Source organism: Salmo salar, chromosome 27 (assembly GCF_965601325.2).
Source record: "Salmo salar chromosome 27, fSalSal1, whole genome shotgun sequence".
Classification (NCBI taxonomy): Eukaryota; Metazoa; Chordata; class Actinopteri; order Salmoniformes; family Salmonidae; genus Salmo; species Salmo salar.
Genome location: NC_138317.1, coordinates 3,951,696 through 3,977,643, shown reverse-complemented (window position 1 = coordinate 3,977,643; position 25,948 = coordinate 3,951,696). Strand labels below are relative to the sequence as shown.

The 25,948-nt window shown below is 43.5% G+C and overlaps 1 protein-coding gene across 2 annotated transcripts in view; it reads right to left on the bottom strand.

Moving 5' to 3' along the window:
- The window catches only part of LOC106588200 (RNA-binding motif, single-stranded-interacting protein 3), a 249,000-nt gene that overhangs the window by 64,333 nt on the left and 158,719 nt on the right, over window positions 1-25,948 (bottom strand). The gene's annotated exons all lie outside the window — the stretch shown is intronic.

The window sequence follows — 25,948 nt, the reverse complement described above, 5'->3', positions numbered from 1 at the left end:
TGTACAGTGCGCCAGGCTCCAGGTTTAAAGGAAAAATCCATCCAAAACCACTCATTCCTTTAATTTACAGTGTTAAATAACACTTAAAAAAATGTGAGAACAATATTTTATGTGATTTCGGCGTTATAATAAGGTTGGAAGCAACATGGAAAATCTTTGTGGAAATCTGTTGCAGCTCAAGTCGACTACAAAACCACTATGCTGGCTGGTTAGCTGGCTAGCTAGCAAACGTAGCTACACACAATAATACCAAATATAATATCAGCATGTAAAGTAGCTAGTTAGCTGTAAAATCACTTAAACTACACTATCAATTTAGGAATCTAAAATCTTACCATATTCAATCTGCAAATCGATGTGCCTCACCGAGTGTAGTCTGACATTTGCAATGGCAGATATACTTTTGAAGAGATGGGAAACATTGCCCATGCTACGTCAATGGGCAGTGCAGTATTCTGGGCAATTCTGGCACAAGGAGCACTCTCATTCATGGAGTGAATGGGAGTCTATTGGACGCTAGTTCAAAAACCAAACATTAGCACAAATTTCATCAACAAGAAGTACAACATTATAAAACTTCTCTGAGATGTGAGATATTTAACTTGCTATCTGTAATATCATATAGCTTTGGAATCGTGACATTACGCACTTTCGAGGAAAATAGGAATGTATACATCCGGAATGGCGCCAGAGGAGATGGCTGCCATTTTACGTGCTCTTAACCAACTAGGCTATTTTGTTAGTTTTTGTGCGTTGCTTGTAACTTATTTTGTACATAATGTTGCTATTACCAAATCCCCATCATTTGCGTGAAGAAAAGACGTAAAAAAAGGGGTCGGAGGTCGGGCTGCCTTTTGAGAATTCGTAGCCGAGTGAGTAAAGGCCCTCTATCATCAATCATATTAGCCAACGTGCAATAATTGGATAACAAAATGGATGAGCTCCGATCAAGGATATCATACCAACGGGACATTAAAAACTGTAATATCTGATGTTTCACCAAGTCGTGGCAGAATGACGACATGAATAACATACAGCTGGCGGGATTTTCGGTCCATTGGCAAGATAGAAGAACACCCTCCAGTAAGACAAGGGGTGGGGGTCTGTGTCTAATAACAAAATCTAATATTAAGGAAGTCTCAAGGTTTTGCTCGCCTGAGGTAGAGTATCTCATGATAAGCTGTTGACCACACTGTTTACCAAGAGAGATTTAATCTATATTATTCGTAGCTGTCTATTTACCACCACAAACCGATGCTGGCACTAAGACGGCACTCAGCGAGCTGTATAGGGCCATAAGCCAACAACTTAATTCTCATCCAGAGGCAGGGAAACTTAAATCCATTTTACCTTATTTCTACCAGCATGTTAAATGTGCAACCAGAGGGAAAAAACTCTAGACCACCTATACTCCAAACACAGAGACGTGTTCAAAGCTCTCCCTCACACTCCATTTGGCAAATTTGACCATAACTCTATCCTCCTGATTCCTGCTTACAAGCAAAAACTAAAGCAGGAAGTACCAGTGACTCGCTCAATAAGAAAGTTGTCAGAGGACACAGATGCTAAGCTACAGGACTGTTTTGCTAGCACAGACTGGAATATGTTGCGGGATTCTTCAGATGGCATTGAGTAGTACACCAGATCAGTCATGGTTTTTCATCAATAAGTGCATCGATGACGTCATCCCCACAGTGACCGTACATACATACCCCAACATGAAGCCATGATTACAGGCAACATCCACACTGAGCTAAAGGGTAGATCTGCCGCTTTCAAGGAGCGGGACTCTAACCCGGAAGCTTGTAAGAAATCCCTCTATGACTTCCGACGAACCATCAAACAGGTAAAGTGTCAATAAAGGAAGAAGATTGAATCGTACTACACAGGCTACGATGCTCGTCGGATGTGGCAGGGCTTGCAAACTATTACGGACTACAAAGGGAGGCACATCCGCAAGCTGCCCAGTAACACGAACCAGACCAGCTAAATAACGTATATGCTCGCGTCGAGGCAAGTAACACTGAAGCATGCATGAGAGCATCAGCAGTTCCGGATGACTGTGTGATCATGCTCTCCATAGCCGATGTAAGACCTTAAAACAGGTCAACATTCACAAGGCTGCAGGGCTAGACGGATTACCAGGACGTGTACTCTGAGCATTTTAACCTGTCCCTGACTGAGTCTGTAATACCAACATGTTTCAAGCAGACCACCATAGTCCCTGTGCCCAAGAACACCAAGGTAACCTGCCTAAATGACTACCGACCTGTAGCACTCACGTCTGTAGCCAAGAAGTGCTTTGAAAATCAACACCATTATCCCAGAAACCTTAGATCCACTCCAATTCGTATACTGCCCCAACAGATCCACAGAGGATGCCATCTCTATTGCACTCCACAATGTCCTTTCCCACCTGGACAAAAGGAACACCTACATGAGAATGCTATTCATTGACTACAGCTCAGTGTTCAACACCATAGTGCCCTCAAATCTCATCACTAAGCTAAGGACCCTGGGACTAAACACTTCCCTCTGCACCTGGATTCTGGACTTCCTGATTGGCCGCCCCGAGGTGATAAGGGTAGGTAACAACACATCTGCCACGCTGATCCTCAACACAGGGGCCCCGCAGGGGTGCGTGCTCATTCCCCTCCTGTACTCCCTGTTCACCCTTGACTGCATGGCCAAGCACGATTCCAACACCATCATTAAATTTACTGACGACACAGCAGTGGTAGGCCTGATCACTGACAACGATGAGACAAGTCTATAGGGAGGAGGTCAGAGACCTGGCAGTGTGGTTACCAGAACAACAACCTCTCCCTCAATGTGATCAAGACAAAGGCGATGATTGTGGACTACAGAAAAAGGAGGACCGAGCACATCCCCATTCTCAGCGACGGGGCTGTAGTGGAGCAGGTTGAGAACTTGAAGTTCCTTGGTTTCCACATCACCAACAAACTATCATGGTCCAAACACACCAATACAGTCGTGAAGGCTCCCAAGTGGCGCAGTGGTCTAAGGCACTGAATCTCAGCGCTAGAGGCGTCACTACAGACACCCTTGTTTGAATCCAGATTGTATCACAACCGGCCGTGATTGGGAGTCTCATGTACAATTGGCTCACTTATACACACAAGTGTAAAGGAATGAATAAGAATATGTACATAAACATATATGAATGAGCGATGGCATAGGCCAGATGCAGTAGATGGTATAGAGTACAGTATATACATATGAGATGAGTAATGTAGGGTATGTAAACGTTATATAAAGTAGCATTGTTTAAAGTGGCTAGTGATACATTTATTACATACATTTTTCATTATTAAAGTGGCTAGAGATGAGTCAGTATGTTGGCAGCAGCCACTCAATGTTAGAGATGGCAGTTTAACAGTCTGATGGCCTTGAGATAGAAGCTGTTTTTCAGTCTCTCGGTCCCCGCTTTGATGCACCTGTACTGACCTCGCCTTCTGGATGATAGCGGGTTGTTGTCCTTGATGATCTTTTTGGCCTTCCTGTGACATCGGGTGGTGGAGGTGTTCTGGAGGGCAGGTAGTTTGCCCCCGGTGATGCGTTGTGCAGACCTCACTACCCTCAACTTACGGTTGTGGGCGGAGCAGTTGCCCTACCAGGCGGTGATACAGCCCGACAGGATGCTCTCGATTGTGCATCTGTAAAGGTTTGTGAGTGTTTTTGGTGACAAGCCGAATTTCTTCAGCCTCCTGAGGTTGAAGAGGCGCAGCTGTGCCTTCTTCACCACGCTGTCTGTGTGGGTGGACCATTTCAGTTTGTCTGTGATGTGTACGCCGAAGAACTTAAAACTTCCCACCTTCTCCACTACTGTCCCATCGATGTGGATAGGGGGCTGCTCCCTCTGCTGTTTCCTGAAGTTCACGATCATCTCCTTTGTTTTGGTGACATTGAGTGTGAGGTTATTTTCCTGACACCACACTCCGAGGGCCCTCACCTCTTCCCTGTAGGCCGTCTCGTCGTTGTTGGTAATCAAGCCTACCGCTGTAGTGTCGTCTGCAAACTTGATGATTGAGTTGGAGGCATGCATGGCCACGCAGTCATGGGTGAACAGGGAGCACAGGAGAGGGCTGAGAACACACCCTTGTAGGGCCCCAGTGTTGAGGATCAGCGGGGTAAAGATGTTGTTACCTACCCTCACCACCTGGAGGCGGCCCGTCAGGAAGTCCAGCACCCAGTTGCACAGGGCACTGTTGTCTCTGCTACCGCAGAGCAAGCGGTACCGGAGCACCAAGTCTAGGTCAAAAATGCTTCTTAACAGCTTCTACCCACAAGCCATAAGACTCCTGAACAGTTAATCAAATACATCAACCTACATGTACATGATACCTCAATTACCTCGACTAACCGGTGCCCCCGCACATTGACTCCTGTATATAGCCTTGCTACTGTTACTATCTTGTTTTTTTTCTTATTAAAACTGCATTGTTGGTTAAGGGCTTGTAAGTAAGTATTTCACTGTGAGGTCTACACCTGTTGTATTCGGTGCGTGTGACAAATACAATTTGATTTGATTTGACTTTTAGAAGGATTGCGTGACGATTAGCTTAGCAACCACGTAACGCAGAATGAGAACGTGAACGCGATTGGTCGAGAGTCTGCTGGGTGGGACGTTATATGTTCCTTCATTCATTGGATTTCTATCTCCTTTCTATAATATCTCTGGCAATGGCACCATGCAATTCACACATTTCTCGAGGTAGAAATATCGCAAAAATATGATCAATGGATCATTCAAGAGAAGACATCCTCCCGAGTTATGACATCGGTCAGTATTGAAATCTGACATGTATGATAGACGTTTTTGCGATCTAAAAGTCATATTCTTTTTAACTTCCAGTGCAGTGAGATAGACTTTATCACAGTGCTACGTCATATCGGCCGGATTTCTGCCTGCTTGAATACCAGTAACTCAGATACACATGAAAACGTTAAATGACCCGGGGAATCGATAGAACATCACCCAGAGATGCAAGTTATAAGGCCAGCTTTTTATAAACTTCACTGTATAAACAGTGATGCATGAACAGTGTGTTGATATGTTTCAGTTTGCTGCCATATGACTGGTTTCACATTTGTCTCCAGAGATCATAAAGTAAAATAGATCTAAAACAATTATAATTTATATTTACAATCCCCTTATCTAAACGGCTTACTCATTTGCCTAGCTTTTATCAATAGCTCTTATCAATTTGTAAATTACAGTGCATGAAGAAGGGTTTTATTTCTATTGGAAAAGAAAGTTGCTGTTGTTCCACTTGGAACCAACAGGTTGCTCAACCTTATTTATCATTTCATTGTGCGTAAAGGTGGTAGAATTATGAGGAAATTAAGTCAAGGTCAGAATAGAGTGTATCGGCGGTCACTACAGATCTGGGTTCGATCCCGGGCTGTGTCGCGCCGGCCTCGACTGGGAAACGCATGAGGTGGCGCACAATTGGCCCAGCGTCATCTGGGTTAGGGGAGGGTTTGGCCGGCTAGCATGTCCTTGTCCCATCACACTCTAGTGACTCCTTGTGGCGGCCAGGCACATGCACACTGACAACCTGGTGTTTCAGTCCAACACATTGGTGCGGCTGGCTTCCGGGTTAAGGGAGCAGTGTGTCAAGAAGCAGAGTGACTTGGCGGGGTCGTGTTTTAGAGGATGCATGGCTCTCAGCCTTTGCCTGTCCCGAGTCCGTATGGGAGTTGCAGCGATGGGACAAGACTGTAACTACCAATTGGATATCAGAAAAAAGTACCCAAAAAATAAAAAAAGAATACAGCGTATCTGTAGACACACCTCCGCAACACCTTCATTTCAAAATCTACTCCTCAAACAAATAGCGGATGAATAGCATGCTATTCTCATGCTTCAATTCAAGGTCAGAATAAGCGTAGAGAGAAATTAGCATGAAAAGGGAATTACGTTCCATTTACACACGCTTAACTCGGACGGATTTCCCCCCTTCGTAAATACAGGCCCTAAGGAGAGTCTTGTCTATGTGGGCTGTGGTGGAGGGAGAGGCCTGGGAGCACTGACCTGAGACCAGTAGGTACTCTACTGTGTAAACGGGGAAGAGTCCTGGGTTGGAATTAAGGCTCTGTTGACAAGAGCTTTCCACTGGTTTATAGAAGCAGCAACAGGTGCACTGCTCTCCCTCTTCCTTGCTCTCTCTCTCTCCGGCTTTCTTTCTCACACATTCTCTCTCTCGCCACGTCTCTCATAGGCAACACATTCTCTCTTCCATCTCTTGCTTTCTCACTGTCAAACATATTATTTTTTCTCTTCTCTCTCTTTCTTTCTCTCATACACAGACACTCAGACAGACACTCAGACAGACACTCAGACACACACACACACACACACACACACACACACACTCTCTCCTTTTCTCATCTCTCTCTTAATGTGATGTCCCAGTGTTGTTCTATAGCAGAGTTGTCAAACTCATTCCACAGAGGCCGAGTGACTGCAGGTTTTAGATTTTTCCTTTCAATGAAGCCGTAGACAACCAGGTGATGGCAATTCCTTACTAATTAAGGAATAATTCATCAATCAAGTACAAGGGTGAAGTAAAAACCTGCAGACACTCGGCCCTCCGTGGAATGAGTTTGACACGTGTTCTATAGCCTACGCTGGTGGCAGAAACTCTGCAGCACTCCCTTGAACCACTTAAAAACATGTTTATTGTGTCTGTTTGTGGCTGTGTCTGGTATGCATTCTGTGAATCCCAGAGGAAAATCAGGCGGTAGGAACAGAAATACTGCAGAATGGCTGACCTGATGAGAAAAACTTTGAGTAAGTCCTTGCCTAAACATCTCAAATGTGATTAAAGCGATCGTTTTTCTCATCCTCTGTTAATGGGCCCAGATCGATGGTGGAGAGAAGCTTTTCTCTACCTCCAAGCACCGACCCGAGGGGAAACAGTCAAGATATCGATACAGCCGTGCTTCACCAACAACGCAGTGACGGACAGAGGCTCCTGGGCTCAGTGTGAGAAGAGGGCCTAGTTGGGCATACATAGGTAGCGAGTGCAGGGGCAGACGAAATGAGTGGGGGGAGACAGAAGAATTCTAATTCGATTTGCAATGGGAATACACTGATCGTGTGTGTGTGTGTGTGTGTGTGTGTGTGTGTGTGTGTGTGTGTGTGTGTGTGGTGTGTGTGTGTGTGTGTGTGTGTGTGTGTGTGTGTGTGTGTGTGGGGGGGACAGGTAACTAACACCCCCTACCATTTTGACAACTAGAACTACTGTGTTGAAAACAAAGGCAGTGGGCAGGAGAGTCGGCACGGCGACCGTCGCCGACAACAACCAGCCAGACGCATGCTGCATCTCAATTGGGAGCGATGATGAAGGAAGTGAGTGCTTATTGAATTCCCAGGCCTGTTATTTAGATAATACTGGAGAGAGGGCCCTTCTTCTCTCCCCCTCTGATCCATTCAGAGCCACAGCGGGGGTCCAGTTGCCTAATCCTGCCTGTTTGTAATGGCCACTAGCGAGCAGGGGGGATTTGGACCCTCTCCCCACCACTCCCTGGATCTTGTGTGTCTCTACCAAGTCCCTGTGTTGGTTTTTCTCCCAAATGAGCCTATTGAAGCCTATTTGACGAGTTAACTTAATCCCCCCTCCTTGTTTTAGTTTTTTTGTTGGACGATTAGGCTCAGAAGAATTATTCTATTCCTTTTTTTCTGGCTTTCCAAAACCAATTACCACACTTCAAAATGAGCCTGTGAGTATATGTTAACCTCGTGTGTGTTTATGTGAGGGGAAGGGTGTTGTGGTTGAACAGAGCAGATAGCTAGATGGCATGAAACAGACTTTAAAATGTCTGCCACAGAGTGGGCAAGGAAAAGGTAACATAGGGATGCCAGAGTAGCTCACAGTTTGAGGCAACACGTCAGAACTCAACATGAGTGTGAGTGAGCCTTCGGTGACTAATGCCCGTTTCAATTTCAAATGTAAATTTCACAGCCAAACCTCAATATGAAAACTGAGTTGCCGGGATCTCATCAGTGACTGTTGTGGTAATAAGATGTTAAAACAGAGTGGCCAATAGCAGCTTTACCACAGTTAGAACCTCCATAATGTAATACAGCCTATAAGAAGATGATGATTATGAGAAAGTATTCACATTTTAGTACATACTTCATACTGTGCCAAAAGGTATTTTAAAGCATCTCAATATAACTTGTGCATCCTCCAATCAAATGTCCAGCTGTAGGAAAACACTGAGAACGTACTTTATTTTCTAGGTCCTAATTTCAACCACATAATAGCAAAATGCCTTTATAAAGACCACCAGACTGTACTTATCCCGGACCATTGGCATAGCTTCAGATTGAGAGTTTGATAGTGGTGATAGGTATTAAAAACAGCAACATTTAGCGGTTTACAGAGAGCGAACACAGGCCTGGGTTCACAGGGGGCCAACAGAATCAATAGCCAGCGGCTCTACTTAGAAATGTGCTGTATAATCCTTGATCTCCAAGGCCATTTGCTTTTCAGCTTGAAATTGGATACACTCTACAGAACTCTACTCGCAGAACGACGAGCGCCCGTTCCACAAATAAGACATCCTGAAAAATTGATCGGGGTGCATCCGCGGCGAGATGATGTCTGGGGCTGAAAGACAGATGTGACTCGCTGAAGGTAATTCACAAATGTGTAGAGTCTAGGTCTCTTCAATGGAAAGATCAGGTGGTGTTATCATAACTACATCACTGTTCTCAGTAATACTGAACAGCTACTATTTCTGCCACAAGCACTTTTGCTATTTCTACAATTCAGCAAGAGCTCTGAATAGGGCAGCATACAGGCAATTAGCCACATACACCGATAAGCCTACACAGTGAGCCACATACACCGATAAGCCTACACAGTGAGCCACATACATCGATAAGCCTACACAGTGAGCCACATACACCGATAAGCCTACACAGTGAGCCACATACATCGATAAGCCTACACAGTGAGCCACATACACCGATAAGCCTACAGAGTGAGCCACATACACCGATAAGCCTACACAGTGAGCCACATACACCGATAAGCCTACAGAGTGAGCCACATACACTGATAAGCCTACACAGTGAGCCACATACACCGATAAGCCTACACAGTGAGCCACATGCATACACACTCCATTGTTGTAAAGAAAACAATACATTCATTGGTTCTGCTTAAAATAAGCATGTAAGACACTTTGAGTCTCTTCAATCCCACGGTACAGCACTGTGTCTTAAAGTGTCTGGCCTGCCTTTATGGGCAATTGCTGTTATGTTTCCCCTATTGCCAATGTGCCCAGCGGTTGTGAGATCTACAGCCATCCCACTGCCAGGGGAACTTCTGAGCGGAGACACTACAGCTTCATATTTTCCACCCGACGTGAAGCACCAGAGCACTGACTGACTGCAGAACAGAACCAGGCTCTGGTTCGGGCAATTACTGTCTCACTGCACAGTGCTGAGCGATTAACCGAAATGTTGGTTATTTTTCATTTTTTAGACAACTAATTGACAGACGTCGGTTCAATTATTTGAATTCCATTTGATGAAAAATACAATTCTGTGAGTTCAATGCAAACATTGCACAGTTTCTCTAGAGATAAATCAGATCGAGCCTGAACTGTGCGATGTAGTAGGGAGTTGTAGTTTCCAACAGGCCAATATTCAACATATGTACTTGCTCGGTTTGTGTTTCTTTCAACGCTACAGAAGGGACAAGAATGTGTGATCGTGAGGGGATATAGCGAGCAGCTGTTGCTTCGCGAGGTATCTCTACCTGAAAATACATGATCAAAGTGATTGATAGTTGGTATTCAACAGTCATAAAAGTATGCCTTATTTACTTTGAAGAACTACAAAATAGTATTTTTTTCAGACATCATAGGCAGCAGTTTAGAGATGAGATGATGACTTGGAATTAAATAATAAAGTTATCAAATAAAACAATTGTAATATACACAACTGAAATATTTTATAAACGTTAAGTCATAAATGATGGTTAATAAGTAATAAGCAGTAATGGACAGTCACTAACATCATGGGACTTTTATTAATTGTTTTATTATGTGTTGTTACATCATTCAACTCAAATAATCAAACAGAAATCTGATTTTTTTTTAATTATATTTGAATAATCTAACTGAAACTGAACGACCTCAAAAATAACTAATCGCTCAGCACTACCACAGCCAAGCTTTTCTCTGAGACAATCTAAGTTGCAGGCTGGAGGTAATCAAAGCAATGGACTCCTAAAATAAGAGGGGGAGGGGCGTGTGTTCATGAGCAAGAGACACAAACAGAGATAAAGAGTAAAAAATATATTGTGCTTGTGTGTGTGTGTGTATCTGTCTGTTTGTGTGTGTGTTTGTATCTGTCTGTTTGTGTGTGTCTATGTATGTGTATCTGTATGCGTGTGTGTGTGTGTCTGTGTGTGTGTGTGTGTGTGTGTGTGTGTAGGAAAGAGAGAGACTGAGAGCTGAAAGATAAAAGGCAGTAAAGAAACAGTCAGAGAGAGAAAGTGCGAGCGTGAGCCAGAGAAAGTGAGGGATATGATGAGGTCAGCTGCAGGTGTCCTTCATCTCATAAATCCCAGCCAGCAGGCACTTCATAAAAATATACCCATAAACATAGACTGTATACAGACTTGTCAAAGACCCAGTTGAGAAAGAAGAAACATCGCCATGCTTTTACCAAAGGAGGTCTGTGGGAAAGGGGGACATAGAAGACAACCGCTCTTGGATGTCCATCCGAGGTCCAGTGTGTGTGAATGTGTGAATGTGTGTGTGTGTGAATATGCATGCGTGTGTTTGTCCATCGGAGTTCCAGTGTGTGTGTGTGCGCGTGTCTGGCACATGAGAGAGAGGTCCAGTAGCATTTCCAATAAAGCTTGACTTCTGCATGTTCCAACAGACCATGTGTATGGCTCTAACGGCAGACCAGCTCTCTTTCAGGGCACTGCCAGGTTAATATCTCTGTCGTAGGTGTCCTGGGACGAACGGTGGGCCATGAACAACATAACGTGAAATGGAACTGTTATATCTGAATGCGAAATCTGGCTTCTCTAAGGCCCCTGCATGATGAATCATCAATGCTCAGGGTGGAGACAGACAGCCCATCTCGGTGTGGAGCTGGCTACTCTAAGGCCCCTGCATGGTGAATCATCAATGCTCAGGGTGGAGACAGACAGCCCATCTCGGTGTGGAGCTGGCTTCTCTAAGCCCCTGCATGGTGAATCATCAATGCTCAGGGTGGAGACAGACAGCCCATCTCGGTGTGGAGCTGGCTTCTCTAAGCCCCCTGCATGGTGAATCATCAATGCTCAGGGTGGAGACAGACAGCCCATCGAGGTGTGGAGAGAAGTTCACAACGCATGCTGACCTATCATCTCACCGTGGTACATGTTTTCTTGTGACAGGTAGGACTACATTTGCTGCAGCATAGTCTATGGTACAGTAATACAAAGACTGAATGCACATCTAATTTACCCATCTCCATCTGGCTTTCAGGGGTCACCTTATTCTTTTATTGTAAAGATTTTTTTTTTTTATCGAAATTGCAGTAGCAGTTTTAAAGCAGACTATCATGTGAATATTGTTGCTTTAAATCAGTGCATGTGCAAGCACTCTCTCTCTCTCTTCTTAAAGAAAGCTCCTTAGCTCTTGGAGTCCCATGCAGGAAAAGCTAGACTAGAGTAGCTAGCTGGACATTATATATTTTTTTTGCATTCCTTATAGCAATAGACTATTCGAAGAGGGACGCAAGCTCTTGTTTGCTGAATGTTAAATACAGCAGCCAATAGTACTCACAGAGAGTTTGAAAGAAGAGAGAACGCACGATGCTGGAAGCCTATAGAAGTTATTTATTCAGACACAAAAGCCTTCTGCATCTAATTCTAATCATATATTATTCAAGGATGTCATTAGAATGATGGAGATAAGGACCACGAAACATATTTCATTTAACTGTTGAAAGCAGGGAAGGAATGGAGCAACAATAGAGAGAGAAAGAAGGACGTAGGCTAATAGCATTAGGGGAAATACTATGAATGGTATGTTTGAGTCATCATACTAATTATACAAATAGGCCCTACTATATTTCAAAATCAAAATCAAATTTGCTAACCTATACTTGTAATGTTGTAGGCTTCGTGTGCTGCACCAGAATTGCATGTTCTCTCCCTGCTTTACCATGGTTTGAATTATGTGCGTAATTCCAGTCCATATAATACAGTATTATACAATACAGTACAGTAATACAGTTCACACCCATAAAGATTAGCCTACTGGAGCTAGTTTCATTTATTTACCCAAGAAAGCATATAGCTAGCTACGTCTATGGGCTTTTACGTTTTTCTGTAGTGCATAATGTGCAGTAGCCTATATCATATACAGTATGTATTGGATAATGGCACAATCACTTGGGCTTTTTTGGGCTTGGGCTCATTAAATGTCTTTCATGTAGGGCTCATAAAATGTATTTAATGTATGGCTCATCAAATGTATTTAATGTATGGCTCATCAAATGTCTTTAATGTAGGGCTCATCAAATATCTTTAATGTAGGGCTCATTAAATGTCTAATGTATGGCTCATAAAGTATATTTAATGTATGGCTCATAAAATGTATTTAATGTAGGGCTCATAAAATATATTTAATGTAGGGCTCATCAAATATCTTTAATGTAGGGCTCATAAAATGTATTTAATGTAGGGCTCATAAAATGTATTTAATGTAGGGCTCATAAAATGTATTTAATGTAGGGCTCATAAAATGTATTTAATGTAGGGCTCATAAAATGTATTTAATGTAGGGCTCATAAAGTGTATTTAATGTATGGCTCATCAAATATATTTAATGTGGTGGTCATAAAATGTATTTAATGTAGGGCTCATCAGGCTCAGGTAGCATCAGACTTGAATTTTCGATCAAAGCTCTAATTAAATCCAGACATAGGCCATATTTATATGCTTTATAATGCTTTTGATTGATACCAGGTTACCCGGGAGAAAAGTGATTTATTCTCGGGATGGAACATTTGTAAAATACCGGGAAAATATTCAACCTTACACCACACAGGACGTGAAACATACAGACATCAGAAACAAACAAGCAGCCCAAATGTCAGCGAGGATATATTTGGCTACTTCCCAAGATATAACTTTTTTAAGCCAACATGGTCTTATTCGAATACATCAAAATAGTTACATTTCACCATAGTAGTTATACATCACATAAGTGGACAAATTCAAAGTCCCTTATGGACATGTTACTTACTTGTCACTATAATGGCATATTAGTAAGGCTACATGTCTGTTCAAATAGTGCTCTGCGATGATGGTGCTCTACATTGAGGGACTGAATACTACCGTATTTATCTCTTTTAACGCACTATACCCTTTACAGAGACGAGTTTCAGAAAAAAAATAGATTTTATTTACCAAATGCTCTTCATCAAACTGCCTGACCTAACAAAATGGATGGCTTAGTGGGAGACGGGGGGGAGTAGAGTAGTGAGCCACAAAATGCACGTATTCAGAACACCGAACATACCACAGGTGCCTAGGGCCATGCTATCCTCCTCAGCAATCTAAAATCTTCAGTCTGTAGACAGGTCATGGCCCCGGGCTACGAGTCCTGTGACCTAATTATTGAGCAGCTCAACATAATTCTGGTTCATTGTCAACAAACCGTAACAGGGTTCAAACACTGAATATTTCTTCATGTCCAGAGCGGTGGTGTTTCATGATCAATGTGTATCTCACAAATCAAACCAAATAAGGAAATAGTATACAGTTTGCATGTATACAGCATTTGCAAACATATTGCCATCACTACACATGAGCTGAATGGTTCTCCGTTTTGCTTACAATAAATCATTATTATACACACTGGCTATAATTTCAAATGGTGTAAAAAACATTGAATTTCACAGAAATCCTGAAACAAGAGCATTTGGCTCCAAAAATAATATTGTGTGCATTGAAGTGCATCCAAAAACAAGCTGAGTGGGGAGCAATGAGGAGAAGGAATGCAGATAATGCGAGGAGGGGAGGGTGGATGAGAGAGACAGAGAGGAGTGAGATCAATCCAGAGAACAGCTGGGGTGGGTTGAGCAGGGTCAAGCTCAGGAGACCGTCTCACAGCCAAGGTCATCCTTTGATCTTCACAGGCAGAAAACGGCCCCTAACCTTTGGGCTGGCTGGAACGATTCTAAACTCTGGGTTGTCTCTCTCTTTCTCCCTTTCTGCTCTCGTTCAGGCCTTACATCTTTCTCCCTCTATTTCTCTCTCAAAGTCAATCATAACCACACATGCCTAAAACCCCTCAGAGCTAGAGCATGCCTGTCCTCTACAGAAACTTTGAATACAATCAAAGTGGTTATTATTATTATTGCTGTAGTGCAGTCGCTGAATACATGTCATTGCTTTGCGACAGTCTCCTGCACACAGAGAGAGAGAGACTCATCTTTCTCCTCACCTTGGCTGTGCGCACAGTGACGGTGATTGATATAGTTCAGTGGCCAAACAAACAAAGCGTGACAAATCCAGATGATTGTCTGTGGGTGAGATAAGAGTCTAATGAGAAAGTGCACGTCGGGGGGGAAATGTATCCTTTGCAGAGAATCTGTGATGTACTGGGGATTTTAATAACTTCCTGTGTCTCCCTGGTTTAATGGTGAGACACGCAGGCAGCCAAAGCGGAGTTTACCCTATGGGAACAGATTCCATTAAGATGCAATATCGTTCTCAAAAGTGCATTTCTACACTCTTAAATGACCACGGAGGGTAATTATTTTCCATTCCTCTGCATATCAGAAATGATGATAGTGTTGAGAGAAAGAATGCAATCCCGGCTGAGGAACATGGAGATACAGTTTATATTGGGTAAAAAAAAAACGAAGGATAATTATAAAATAATATACGATACACGATCAAATTGACATTTCCGTCAAAACTCTAGTAAAGAGTTGAATAAAAAAACGAATTACAGATCAACGCCAGATCAACCTACATCCCACAGCCCAGAATCAAACACGTGCTTGTGCACTCCTCTTAGACTGCCTGACACTGCTCTGCAAACCAGCAGCTCAAACCTCCAGGCTGCTCAGCTGCGCATTAAGTTAAATCTATCGCTGGGAGAGGAAATTGGACACCAGACAGACCGGTTATTATCCAGGGGAATGTGGGAGGGATCCGAGAAATTAACATGGATTACTCAAGTATGACTGACAGTTTCAGAAGGGCTTTTACGACTTACCAAGTGATTTGGGACTTGCCTTAATTCAGCGATGTTTAATACTGTTTAATACTGTGGGCTGTCTCGGCTATATCTTGGCACAACAGTGCCTTGGCTGGGCTGGTTGGATGGCTAGGGAGGGAACTTTCCCAGCAGCCCCGACGGGCCCGGACCCATTGTTCTGCTAAGAATGACGGGATTTATAGTTCGGCCAACTTTTCGGGTTAGGGGGACTGTCAACAGGCCTCGGTTGCTCTTTGGGAGAGGGAGGAGAGGGAGGCTTCCCAGGGGTGGCCCCATGAACTCTCCTTCTCTTGCATCTGGTTGGTCTGCGGTGGGCAAGTGAGTACGGTGGCTTTACCAAACCAAAAGCCTGGGTTACATGGGAATTTCCTCACAGATAAAGGAAGTAAATTTGAGAAAACTGGGGAATTTAGAAGATTTTCCAAATGTAATCTCATTCATATGTGGAGATGCTTTACATGGGAAAGCACTGCTGTTGTCCGCAGTCGTCAGGAGGAGGGACTTGGCTTTAGGCGTCAGTTGTTTGGAATAGAGAGAGCCTGGGAGACACTGCGGTATAGCGAAAACAGACAAACAGAGGGAATGGAATAGGACAGTGAGAAAGAGGAACAGGAAAGGGCTTGAACATTTTGCATGTTTCCCGTTTGGGTTCTGTCTCCCAGGGCCATCGCCACTTCCTGATGCGGTTTCCATAATTTACAGAGCATCTACTGGACAACTGGAGTTGACTTTCAACCGCGCGGTCATGTTGGCTCTACGCTCAGGAAAGACTAGAACAAAGGAAGATAAAGGATGAAGGGATAAAACAAGAGATTTCTAATCAGTCTGGACTTGATCTTGGTTTGTCTATATACATGTGGTTACCAAAGTCAGCATCGAGCAACGTAACAGTCTTGGCAAATCCTTATTCCTTCCTTTTTATTCCCCGAATGAATCTAGAAACACACTCACTGCGTCGATCAAGCAAAGCATGCTGCCATTTTGATTGTTCCATACCACACTCCAATTCCAAGAGCAAGGAACAACAATAGGATGAGGTAGTATTGTATTCTAATCTGATCAGTTCATTCTTCTTGCTGTCATCACTTTGAGAGGAGCATGGATGAATTCGATTCACTTTGCCAGAATGGAACGACGTGTAATGTATCTACTGTACCTGAGCTCATATTGCATTTAGAAACGGGTGTCAATGATAAGCAGCGTTTTAAAGCATTGCATGAGAGAGACCTAATCGTCTAGGCTCACACCGCTAGGAGGATGAAATCATTTTTATCTGCTGTGCCTTTGACTTTTCAAATGCTCCAGTTCACGCCGTCAATCCTAATGCATCCCTATTGGGGTTTACTTCACTAAGTTTTACAACTTTAGTGATTCTTTACACAGCGTTGGGTGGTTTTACACACTACAGACACTGAAAAACAAGGGTTTCATTTTCATAAACTATTCCTCAAACCTTCTCTCCTGCAAAATAGGCCGCTAATAACGATTCTTTGTGTGTGTGTGCGCGCGCGTGCGCGCGAGTGTGTGCGTTTTGAGTTGAGCGGCGGACGGGCGCAGGCAGCAGCATTGACTGCCGCATTGCACAGAATACCTAAACAGCTGTGGTCCCCCCTTCGAAGCGATCGATCATGTTCCAGTCTCTGGATCTCTGGATCAGACATGGGGAGATCTGACTGCTCCAATCCACATCCCATCTCACTCTCAGGCTTTAGCAACAGATTGGCTACATAGGAAAGCAAACGCTTTAGCATGGGATTAAGTTTTGCAGTATCACTTGCTTTATTGAATTGAAATGAAAGTGGTCAAAGTCAGTTTGTTTGAATAGATCTAGTAACTAGTATAGTTGCTGTCTAGTTGGCTACATGTAATGCCACCAATACATTGAAATCCCATGTAACTACTATGCAAATTCAATTGTATGTGCAATTTATTGTAAAGTATATGACCTTCATCTGCGTTTCATTTATCCAATGTCATCCTCTCTCTGCCTCTGCACCACACATCTCCAGCTCTGTCCTTGCTTTATCTCTGAATCACGGACTTCCTGCCCATATGGCCACTTCTTGCATATTTCCCCATGGCCCCTTGACGTTAACTGATTACCTGTAGCTGACGTCCGGATATTTACTTCTTCCTATGGGACACGGGGTGACAAATCTATATCATCTCACAGCAACTGGATACACCCGAGTAGAAAAAACAGAACTGGTGGCGGTGCCATGCCCCATCTCTCTATATTACTAAATATAATGGTGTGGCCAAGCAGGCAATTCAGAGGCTTGTCAAAATGTAGGCCAGAGAGGACTGGAGCAAGCCTAGGGCATTGAGAGAGGAATGTGTACATTGTGTTTCTGGGTTGTGTTAAATGGTGATAAGAAAGAGACATGAGTTCATTAAGCGTTATGCAGATGCTGACACTGCACATTCAGGTCAGGATGAGTGGTTTTGTGTGAGTATGTATGCGTGTATTTATGCCTGTCAAGGGGACAGTGTGTTAAGGCCAGTCACGTCCGTCTGACACCCCCTACCCACTGAGCTGTCAGAACAGGATGGATGAAGAGGGTGCCCTGCATAGCAATGGTCTCAGGAGAAATACCAGCAGCACCATGACACGACACAACACATCATGCTACACCAGGATACACAAGGCTAAGCTACACTGTGGCCTTCCCAACGCGCTACACTAGGCTAACCTACACTGTGGCCTTCCCAACGCTCTACACTAGGCTAACGCTACACTGTGGCCTTCCCAACGCGCTACACTAGGCTAAGCTACACTGTGGCCTTCCCAACGCGCTACACTAGGCTAACGCTACACTGTGGCCTTCCCAACACGCTACACTAGGCTAAGCTACACTGTGGCCTTCCCAACGCGCTACACTAGGCTAAGCTACACTGTGGCCTTCCCAACACGCTACACTAGGCTAAGCTACAATGTGGCCTTCCCAACGCGCTACACTAGGCTAAGCTACACTGTGGCCTTCCCAACACGCTACACTAGGCTAACGCTACACTGTGGCCTTCCCAACGCGCTACACTAGGCTAACGCTACACTGTGGCCTTCCCAACGCGCTATACTATGCTAACGCTACACTGTGGCCTTCCCAACGCGCTGCACTAGGCTAACGCTACACTGTGGCCTTCCCAACGCGCTACACTAGGCTAACGCTACACTGTGGCCTTCCCAACGCGCTACACTAAGCTAACGCTACACTGTGGCCTTCCCAACGCGCTACACTAGGCTAACGCTACACTGTGGCCTTCCCAACGCGCTACACTAGGCTAACGCTACACTGTGGCCTGCCCAACGCGCTACACTAGGCTAACGCTACACTGTGGCCTTCTCAACGCGCTACACTAGGCTAACGCTACACTGTGGCCTTCCCAACGCGCTACACTAGGCTAATGCTACACTGTGGCCTTCCCAACGCGCTACACTAGGCTAACGCTACACTGTGGCCTTCCCAACACGCTACACTAGGCTAACGCTACACTGTGGCCTTCCCAACGCGCTACACTACGCTAAGCTACACTGTGGCCTTCCCAACGCGCTACACTAGGCTAATGCTACACGGTGGCCTTCCCAACGCGCTACACTAGGCTAACGCTACACGGTGGCCTTCCCAACACGCTACACTAGGCTAACGCTACACTATGGCCTTCCCAACGCGCTACACTAGGCTAACGCTACACTGTGGCCTTCCCAACGCGCTACACTAGGCTAAGCTACACTATGGCCTTCCCAACGCGCTACACTAGGCTAACCTACACTGTGGCCTTCCCAACGCGCTACACTAGGCTAACGCTACACTGTGGCCTTCCCAACGCGCTACACTAGGCTAACCTACACTGTGGCCTTCCCAATGCGCTACACTAGGCTAAGCTACACTGTGGCCTTCCCAACGCGCTACACTAGGCTAACCTACACTGTGGCCTTCCCAATGCGCTACACTAGGCTAACGCTACACTGTGGCCTTCCCAACGCGCTACACTAGGCTAAGCTACACTGTGGCCTTCCCAACACGCTACACTAGCACGTGTGTAGGAGGAGGATCTGCTCTGATTCACAAAGAGGCCAGGCGATCTGAGCTCTGCCCTGTCTGGGGACCTGCAGCTAGAACATCTGCGTTTGATGTTTAGAGGCATGTTGTTGAGAGATCTCCTTTCGGTTGAGAGTGACACCATGTCAAAGTGGGCAGGGTTTTGATGGAGAAAGACAGTACATTTCAACCTCTATACACAGAGAGGCACAGATGATACTGTAGCTAACATGGTAAAAAAAAAAACAACGGGCAGTACTACAGTGACTGGATGAATCAGTCTGTCAATAGCACCAGTGTCCAGTGGGAATGAGCTCTTATCAACAACAATAACAAGATGTTGTAATCAAACATGTCACTGTGCAAGAGGAGACCATCAAATCACAGCAGGTTTGCCAACCCCTTCAGAATATGAACATTTCAGTTAAATGAAGCTCTGATACACAGTGCCTTCAGAAAGTATTCAGAAAGGATGTGTCAGTCGCTAGGTTTCCATCCAATTGGCAAGAGATCTTCATGGTAATATTCTAAAATCTGCATTAAAATATGTTCATTTTCCCACCTGTGGTGTGTTTCCACCAAACTGACTTGTTGCGGGTAAGAGCCAGTGGGTGATGACATGCGCGCAAAATGTACTTTTTTGCTTAAGTTTTCATGTACTGAATAAAAATCTTAAGTTCAATGTGTTTGCATCTGCATTTTCAACTCTACCAGTAGTGTTCTCACAAAAACAGTTGCGTTAAATAGAAAATGTGCCTACGCTGGTCTTGCTATGTGCACTCTAGCCTCCAGCTGGCAGATACAGTGCAGGTAGGCTGTGCGGATAGGGTGGTCTACATGATGAGATTATTATGGATAAGAACTAGATTATGTTTATTTGTCAATCGGCAGTCAAGCATCAATCATCATGTCACCAGAATAAGACCCTGGATATTTATTGAAAGGAGCATTGTGATCACCGTACACTTTCACCGGCCTGTGAAGTTCATCATAACTTACTTATCTGTAGCATAATAAACTGCATGCTTTCTCGAGTCATAGTGGGAGGACATTTACATTTTTAAATTTTTTAGATTTTTAGTCATTGAGCAGACGCTCTTATCCAGAGCGACTTATGTATGAATGCATACATTTCATACTGGACCACACCATATCATCGAGTGACTCCAAGTTTACTTCGATATGATGGTTATTGTATCAATATTTTCCCCACCATTTCTTGCATGATACATTATTTATACAATTGTACCGAAATGACCTGTTTCCATCATTGTTGTCATGATTTTGTTTTATACAGTATGACTTTAAAAGGTGTGGATGGAAACGTTGTTACTGGCCTTCACGCAATACCCCGTTATGTCAAAGTGGACTAATGTTTTTAGAAATGTTTACAAATTAATTCAAAATGAAAAGCAAAAATGACTTGAGTCAATAAGTATTCAACCCCTTTGTTATGGCAAGCCTAAATAAATTCAGGAGTAAAACTTGGCTTAACAGGTCACATAATAAGTTGCAATAATGGTGTTTAACATGATTTCTGAATGACTACCTCCTCTCTGTACCCCACACATATAATGATCTGTAAGGTCACCTCAGTCGAGCAGTGCATTTCAAACACAGATTCAACCACAAAGACCGATTAGGGAGGTTTTTCAATGCCTCTTAGACATTTGAATATCCCTTTGAGCATGGTGAAGTTATGAATTACGATTTGGATGGTGTGGCGCTGAACAATGTGACCCGGAAGTTTTGTCATTTATAATTTACATTTGAGAAATGCATCGGACCCATCTGATAGCGGTTCCATATGTGACAGAGATGAAAAATATCTGCTAGGAACTTAGAAAGAGCGGGAATCTAAATATGCAACAACTAGGATAGGTTGCTAATATGACTAGGATGGTGCCTTTGGCTTCTGGACAACGAAAGAAAGTTGATATGAAAACCAATAGAAAAGGAGAGAAACGGCATAGCGGTGGGTCCAATAGGGAAGTAAATGAAAATACATTTGCCAAAATTCTATAATTACTCCTGTCTATACAGAAATAAATTAAATCATTCAAAATACTTCACCAGTAAGCATGATGTAGCCACAGAGGAATCGAGGATCATTAGCTTCTTTAAAAAAAAATCGGTGAATAATCACAGTTACATTCATTTCTGTTCATGTATGTATTAATTCATGATTTACCTTTCTCAGTGGAAACCTTAGCAGAGTTCACAACCTGCTACACCTTTTCGTTTATTTCATAACCATCATTTACAAGATTTGGACATGTTTTCATTGTTTTTTGTTTGGAGTGCTCCATGTGAGCAATGAGCATATGTCTCTGTCCTGATAATGTGTAGGGAGTGGAGCATACGCACCTGAGCACGCATAGAAGTACCTGGCTTGCTGCACGGAAATGTAGGAAAGTGTTTGTTTTTTTACTTCCATTGCGGATGATAATATACTGCTCAAAAAAATAAAGGGAACACTTAAACAACATATCCTAGATCTGAATGAAAGAAATAATCTTATTAAATACTTTTTTCTTTACATAGTTGAATGTGCTGACAACAAAATCACACAAAAATAATCAATGGAAATCCAATTTATCAACCATTGGAGGTCTGTTTGGTGGAAACACACCACAGGTGGGAAAATGAACATATTTTAATGCGGATTTTAGAATATAAGAAATAATCTTATTAAATAATTTTTTCTTTACATAGTTGAATGTGCTGACAACAAAATCACACAAAAATAATCAATGGAAATCCAATTAATCAACCCATGGAGGTCTGGATTTGGAGTCACACTCAAAATTAAAGTGGAAAACCACACTACAGGCTGATCCAACTTTGATGTAATGTCCTTAAAACAAGTCAAAATGAGGCTTAGTAGTGTGTGTGGCCTCCACGTGCCTGTATGACCTCCCTACAACGCCTGGGCATGCTCCTGATGAGGTGGCGGATGGTCTCCTGAGGGATCTCCTCCCAGACCTGGACTAAAGCATCCGCCAACTCCTGGACAGTCTGTGGTGCAACGTGGCGTTGGTGGATGGAGCGAGACATGATGTCCCAGATGTGCTCAATTGGATTCAGGTCTGGGGAACGGGTGGGCCAGTCCATAGCATCAATGCCTTCCTCTTGCAGGAACTGCTGACACACTCCAGCCACATGAGGTCTAGCATTGTCTTGCATTAGGAGGAACCCAGGGCCAACCGCACCAGCATATGGTCTCACAAAGGGTCTGAGGATCTCATCTCGGTACCTAATGGCAGTCAGGCTACCTCTGGCGAGCACATGGAGGGCTGTGCGGCCCCCCAAAGAAATGCCACCCCACACCATGACTGACCCCCTGCCAAACCGGTCATGCTGGAGGATGTTGCAGGCAGCAGAACGCTCTCCACGGCGTCTCCAGACTCTGTCACGTGCTCAGTGTGAACCTGCTTTCATCTGTGAAGAGCACAGGGCGCCAGTGGCGAATTTGCCAATCTTGGTGTTCTCTGGCAAATGCCAAACGTCCTGCATGGTGTTGGGCTGTAAGCACAACCCCCACCTGTGGACGTCGGGCCCTCATACCACCCTCATGGAGTCTGTTTCTGACCGTTTGAGCAGACACATGCACATTTGTGGCCTGCTGGAGGTCATTTTGCAGGGCTCTGGCAGTGCTCCTCCTGCTCCTCCTTGCACAAAGGCGGAGGTAGCGGTCCTGCTGCTGGGTTGTTGCCCTCCTACGGCCTCCTCCACGTCTCCTGATGTACTGGCCTGTCTCCTGGTAGCGCCTCCATGCTCTGGACACTACGCTGACAGACACAGCAAACCTTCTTGCCACAGCTCGCATTGATGTGCCATCCTGGATGAGCTGCACTACCTGAGCCACTTGTGTGGGTTGTAGACTCCGTCTCATGCTACCACTAGAGTGAAAGCACCACCAGCATTCAAAAGTGACCAAAACATCAGCCAGGAAGCATAGGAACTGAGAAGTGGTCTGTGGTCCCCACCTGCAGAACCACTCCTTTATTGGGGGTGTCTTGCTAATTGCCTATAATTTCCACCTGTTGTCTATTCCATTTACATAACAGCATGTGAAATTTATTGTGAATCAGTGTTGCTTCCTAAGTGGATAGTTTGATTTCACAGAAGTGTGATTGACTTGGAGTTACATTGTGTTGTTTAAGTGTTCCCTTTATTTTTTGGAGCAGTGTATATTAAAACTAGTTCCTCACAGTAAGCTATTTGAAAAATCTTTCCAACAAACTCCCCCTTGATAATCACCAATCTTCAGTGTGAAAGAGTTATAGGCCTACTGCTGCATTGGCCTATAGGCTTTCAGTTACATGCGCTAAATTCTTTAGCCGCCAATGGATCACGGTGTATCAATGTGTCCATATGGCAGAGGCTGGTGATCTTGAAATTAGTTGACTTTTAACTTTTTTATTTTTATCATTTTAATTCCGATTTTTATTATTAACCACGTGACAATGATTTTGAGAAACGAAAACATTATTATTGAAATGAAACTGTTCCACGAAAATGCGCATTTGAAAATCATAACAAACTTGAAACTCACACGCTGCCGATGAGGTCTTTATAAAATAATTGCCTCCACGTTTCCATGGTCTTATCTTGCCTATAGGCTACTTTGAAGCAAGGTAAGACATGCCTCATATCATACGAAATAAAACATTCAGGCTTCAAATAATGAAGTATGTTTTCAAAATGCATCCTGCCTCCAGCTCACATTGTAAAGTAGTGGGTGACGCGCTGATAGCCTGTTGCCTGCACTTGAATGGTGAATGAAAGGCACGCTTCAATTACCAGTTGAGAAATATAAATAGTAGCTCATTTTAATCGTGCACCAAAACAGTTTTTAACATGTGATTGCATTTAGAATTGTTGCGCAATGAACGGGCTTATAAAAACACATGTTTTACTCCAGCAGCTACCAGCTGAAGAGGTACAGGAGACATCCTGCTAAAAAATAGGCTTTGTATAGTGTGCACGTGTGATAGTTGTGTTGGATAAGATATATGATGACTAACAAAATGATGCTACTTAACCTATAGACCGTTAAGCACGACGATCAAATGTACACTGAGGACACAAAACATTAGGAACACCTGCTCTTTCCATGACATAGACTGACCAGGTGAATCCAGGTGAAAGCTATGATCCCTTATTGATGTCACTTGTAGAATCCACTTCAATCAGTGTAGATGAAGGGGAGGAGACAGGTTAAAGAAGGAAATAGCTCAGGGATTTCACCATGAGGCCAATGGTGACTTTCAAACAATTCGAGAGTTTAATGGCTGTGAAAAAGCTGAAGCTGGATCAACAAAATTGTAGTTACTCCACAATACTAACTAACCTAAATGGCAGAGCTAAAAGAAGGAAGCTTGAACAGAATAAAGTATTCCAAAACATGCATACTGTTTGCAATAAGACACTCAAGTAAAACTGCAAAAAATGTGGAAAATAAATTAACTTTATGCCCAGAATAGAAAGCATTATGTTTTGGGCAAATCCAACACAACACACCACTGACTACCACTCTATATATTTTCAAACATGACATTTTTTTAAATAATGATAATATTATTTTCAAGCATGGTGGTGGCTGCATCATGTTATGGGTATGCTTGTCATCGGCAAGGACTAGGGAGTTTTTTTTAGGATAAAAAGAAACGGAATAGAGCTAAGCAAAGGCAAAATCCTAGAGGAAAACCTGGTTCAGTCTGCTTTCCTACAGACACTGGATGATAAATTCATCTTTCAGCTGGACAATAACCTAAAACACAAGGCCAAATATAGTTTCTTACCAAGATGACATTGAATGCTCCTGAGTGGCCTAGTTACTGTTCTGACATAAATCAGCTTGAAAATCTATGGCAAGACTTGAAAATGGCTGTCTAGCAATGATCAACAACCAACTTGACAGAGCTTGAAGCATTTTAAAAAGAATAAAGTGCAAATATTGTACAATCCAGGTGTGCAAAGCTCTTATAGACTTAACCAGAAAGACTCACAGCTGTAATCGCTGTCAAAGGTGATTCTAATATGTATTGACTAAGAGGTGTGAATACTTATGTAAAATAGATGTTTCTGAATTTCATTTTCAATACATTTGCTAACATTTCCAAAAATATTTTCACTTTGTCATCATGGGGTATTGTGTGTAGAAAAAAATATATTCAATACATTTTGAATTCAGGCTGTAACAACAAAATGTGGAATAAGTAAAAGGGTATGAATACTTTCTGAAGGCACTATAGAAAGACTAATTTCTAGCTGATCGCTGAAAAATCTTGTCCTTTGGCACCTTTCCTTAGAATCTATAAACCATACATGTCACAAGCACCTGGGAAGGGACAATTAAAGGGGAAGGTCAGTTTGATATTAGCACTTTAAAGGTTTCCCATTACATCCCAGCCTCATATATACGCCCCTGCCTTTAATGGCTAGTGGGATAGCCTATGCAGTGGGCTGAGTGATTGTATGGGCAATTTCAAACATGTCTCTATGGTGACTATACTGTAAGGGACTATATTCTAAGGGCAGTCCGTGCTGTGTCCCTGTGGATCCCAGTGTGTCAATAAAACCATCAGCGGGCCCGGTGAGACCTCCACAGAAACTCTTCT